This window comes from Gracilinanus agilis, chromosome 5 (assembly GCF_016433145.1).
Source record: "Gracilinanus agilis isolate LMUSP501 chromosome 5, AgileGrace, whole genome shotgun sequence".
NCBI classification, from domain to species: Eukaryota; Metazoa; Chordata; class Mammalia; order Didelphimorphia; family Didelphidae; genus Gracilinanus; species Gracilinanus agilis.
The window spans coordinates 50,971,439-50,976,173 of NC_058134.1; positions in this window are offsets into that span (position 1 = coordinate 50,971,439).

The window sequence follows — 4,735 nt, forward strand, 5'->3', positions numbered from 1 at the left end:
ATACTGTTAAGTTTCATCTGCATTACTAACACTATTAAGTACAAATAACTTACAAAACCAAGCCCTAGTTTTTATTGGCCGATTTCCCAGATGTGCCTGTTCAAGCTGGCTCTAGCACACTCCTGATTGGAAGGGACTTTAGTAGTAGTGACCCAAATTGGGTCATGAGGAGTTGGACAAGACCGAGATGGCTGAACAGCAAAAATAACAATAAGAATTATTGGCAGATGCTATAAAGTCCCAAAGTCCGTTTTCTCCTACCCACATCTGAAAAAGGATCCTCCTAAAGAAGGGTTATATTATAATGTTAGATCTATTCTAATTAATTAATTAGGTAATTAACTAGTTCTAGTAATATAATAGTTTTATTATAATAGAAATAATAAGTGGACATTTGGACTTTGCTTGTGGATCTCAAGGAAGGAGGAATTGAAGCAGTGCCATTTGTCTTTTGTTAAGTTCTAATTGTTAGGAAGTTTTTCATGATTTCAAGTCTAAATTTTGTAGGAAGGGAAACTGAGGCCAGCAAAGTGACCCAAATCAATCAAACACAGCAGAACTTGGACTAACTAGAATCCTTCATGCCTAATTTTCAATCCACTCATTTTTATACTTCACTGTGCTGCAGAGAAAAGAGATCCACAAACAATATGAAAGATAATGATCCTATAAGAAAGAAACATGATTGTTAGAAAATTGGATCCTCATAATAATTGGAATTCCAGCCAATGAACTGTACCTGCCTGAAAAAATCATGACTAGAAACCAGAAAATTACAAATCAGAGTCAATTTCATCTGTAATGAAAATATTTAGAGTATAGTGTACTCTCAAACCCAACACATTTTGATGCTTTCTTTTAAAAATAATTAGCTTATAGCAAATAACTCTTCCAACTTTAAAATTATAAAACTGCAATGCTCCAAAAGATGGGAGATTCTTCTGAATGAGCCAAGAACTTAATTTCAAGTCCAGTCTGCTGTTTCTCATGTCCCTAAATGGATCAAAAGGTTCTTAATGGAAAAGACCAGAGTGATAAAACAGGGTGACAATCAAAAGAGGCATGCTTCCTCCCAGAAGGGCCTTCTGATTCTCCATAGTGGTACAGAAACCACCACTTGTGGGCTACTCAGTCCTCTACAGGTACAACCCCATTCTCTTGCTTGTTTCCACAACTAGATTTCTATTTCTAGAAATGGGCATTTTTATTCTATTAAATTCTATCTAGGGGTCCCTCTCCCCAGATCTGTACCCCCCCCAACTGTTGAAGAGATATGGGCAAAACTCTCTGTGGAACAGTGTCTGCCTTCAGTATATCTTGCATCATCCCTACCCTTCCCTAACTGCTTTTGATTCCTAGTAACAACTTGGAAAGACCCATGTCTTAAGTTTCTTTCTCTGCCAGTGTTTAAGACAATGCTAGTCACACAGTAGGTTCCCAATATTTACTGGAAGATTAATCAACTGGTTGCTTGATAAGGGATAAGACAACATAGAAACAGGAGATGAGCCCCTTCTGTATACCACTACTTGTAGTGTGTTAGGCTTTGTGCATCCCGACTTAGCATCCTTGACAGATACTTTTGGCTGAGGCTGAAGTCCCTGGAGGATCACATCTTCCTCTCTTCTGTTTTCTCCATTTCATCCCATAACATTTATTAAATTCCTACTTGTGCTAGACATTGAAAAAGGCACTAGGAATACAAAGACAAAAATAAGAAGTACCCTTAAGGAATCTGCATTCTAATGTGTTAATATTTTCCTTGTCATTTGTTGCTTTTGTCTATTTGTTACTCTCTGTGTTCAAACCTTTACCCCACATATCCTTCTATCAGATTGAACACGTCAATCCAGACTCTCAGACCATCAACTAATCACTACCCACTGTCTCTACTTCATTACCTTCTGCTAATTTTCCAGAGACTCTGGCTAAATGATTCCAGTGTGATGCTATAGAGTGGTATAGTAGCATTTGGATGTGAAATCAGAGAACCCAGGTTAGATCCTGGTTCTATCACTTGCTACCTGTGAGATGTTGGGGAAGTAATTTAACTTCTCTGGGAATTAATTTCTCCATTTATAAAATGAAGGGGCTGAACTGGACTAGATGATTTCTTCCAGGACTAAATCTTGAAGCTTCCTAGATTTTTTGACTCTTGTTTTCAAAGATGACCAGTGACATCATGACATGATGTCTTGACTTGCTCATGAATTGGATTTAAGCAAGACGGAGTTACACAAAGACTTTAGTTTTACTTTCTCTTTCAAAGTCACTGAAGTTCAGTAAGATAAAAATCAGGATAGCTGGAAATGCCCCAAGATGCAGTAGATGACCTTGGCATCTTCAATGTCTGACCAAGCTCTAAGCTCTCTACAGCTCCTGCTTATACTGCCTTCATGATCACTAGGATATATTGTCCTCCTCTGCCTGTCCTACTGAGGGAAGTCTTCCCATGCTTAGGGTAGACACCCCACTCACTTACCAATGAGTGTGTGGCCCATCAGTTATCCACAATCTGGTTTAGCTCATCTGCTGAGATGGTTTCCCAGGATGGGGCCACTGAGTATGCTACAGCTTCTTGGAGGCACAGGTGAGAGCTGAAAGACAGGTGGACACCAAAGGTGGACGAACAGCCCTGAAAAGAGGTACCAGTCCTCCATGAACACCCATATACCACCACCCACTCTGGAAGGAAGGGCACATAGATGACAGAATCTAATGATTTGTAGCTGGAAGGGAATTTAGGGACCAAATGGTCCAACTGCCTCTTTTTGAAGATGAGGAATCTGAGGCCCAAAGGGCCTCTTCTGTAATTTATAATCTTAGATAGTTACCAGAATAATCTTGGTTAAAATCCATAGAAACTTGGGAAATTTGAGGCATTGTCTACTCATCTATAGACATATACTTCTAGCCCACTAAGTCTTCACAAAAATGAGTCTTGGGAAAGGGAAAGATATACATAGATACATATGGCTTCAAATTGGTTCTCTATGCTGGTGTTAAGTGGCAGAGCTGGGATTCAAGCTGACTCTAAACCACTCTTCTTTCTACTGCCTCCTGGTTCCAGTTCTGTTTTCAAAGTCAGAGGCAGCTGTACTGTGTCCATTGTCACATTGGCAAAGAATCTGCCAACATCAGTCAGGGAGATGGATTTTTTCCCATGAAGTAGCCATCCCTCTGCTGGTGAATACCAGGAGAATATAAATATTGGGCTCTCATTAAGAATATTCTAGAAAAAACAGCAGGCAAGTCAAGCCAATCAAATTCTCTGTGAGTCTAAATATTAGCAGATTTAACTGTGAAAGTTTCACAAAGACCACACATGTCTCTAGACTTTTAAAATGAAATCTCACCAGAAGTCTTCATTTGGCATTTAAAGGTTTAGGTAATTGAATATGTTGGACTTCCCACAGAGTCTGGGAGCCCAGGGAACTTAGGGAAAAAGGTTATCTAGTCCATAATGTGCTCTCCTGCTCAGATTATCTAGTCTGTGAATTATCCAGGTTGCCTCCCTCCCTCTTCCTTCTACCCTCTGGCTATTTCCTTTTAAAAAAAATCCACTGCTTATTAGCATCCAGAGTGGAAGGCTGTGGGAGAGGAAGTGAAACGTCATCAATGTTGCCATTTCATTATGTTACTCCCTTATAAATTGGTTGGTTTGCCCTTACTTAATTGTGGATAGAGTTAGCTGGCCTATTCCAAGTAAAACAAAGTGGAAAATTTCAATGGATAGATTGGGCCTAGGGTTAAATTCTGATGAGACCTGGGTACCTTGGGAATCAGAATCTTCCACTCAAAGCTGCTGAGTTACTAGAGTCATAGAGAGATTCAACAGAGTTGAGAACTTATCATTTTGTTGAATACTTTAAATGTTATTATTAATATCACTAATAAAATGTCATAATGTTTGCAAAGTGCTTTACATATGCCATCTCATTTAAATCTCCAAAAAACCATAGAGTATATGTTATAATCATAATTATACCCATTTTACAGTTGGAGAAACTGAAGTTTGGAGAAGGTAAGCAACATACTTGCCTGCGATCATTCAGCTAAGGGTCCAAAGTGGAATTTATTTCTTGCCTTGCAGTGGCACTAGACCTGAACACTAACTGCATGACTCTGGGAAGACTCTGTCAGCCTCAGTTTCCTCATTTTAAAAATAGACATAATAATAGCACTGACCTCCTAGGGTTGCTATGAGAATAAAATGAGATAATATTTATAAAGTGTTTTATGAACCTTACAATCTAGGTGTAAATCCTAGATGCTATTATTGTTATTGCTCTAATTATTGTTGTTGCATTTTTAAATAATTTGTCAAAGGTTTAGATTTGGGGGAGGGGGAGTCCAGAGTGATGATTTATTTAATGAGAGAAACTTCTGCTATGAAAATTACCTTCTGGTCAATGGAAAGGGAACCAGGACTAGAGGCAGAGGGTCAAATATGACCTTAGGGTGACCCTGGACAAATTACTTGACTCCCATTTCCTAGTCCTTGCCCTTCTTCTGCCTTAGAATCAATACTTAATATTGATTCTAAGATGAAATGTAAGGGTTTGTTTTTTTTAAAGGAAGGAAGGGAGAAGGAAAGAAAGAAAGAAAGAAAGAAAGAAAGAAAGAAAGAAAGAAAGAAAGAAAGAAAGAAAGAAAGAAAGAAAGAAAGAAGGAAGGAAGGAAGGAAGGAAGGAAGGAAGGAAGGAAGGAAGGAAGGAAGGAAGGAAGGAAGGAA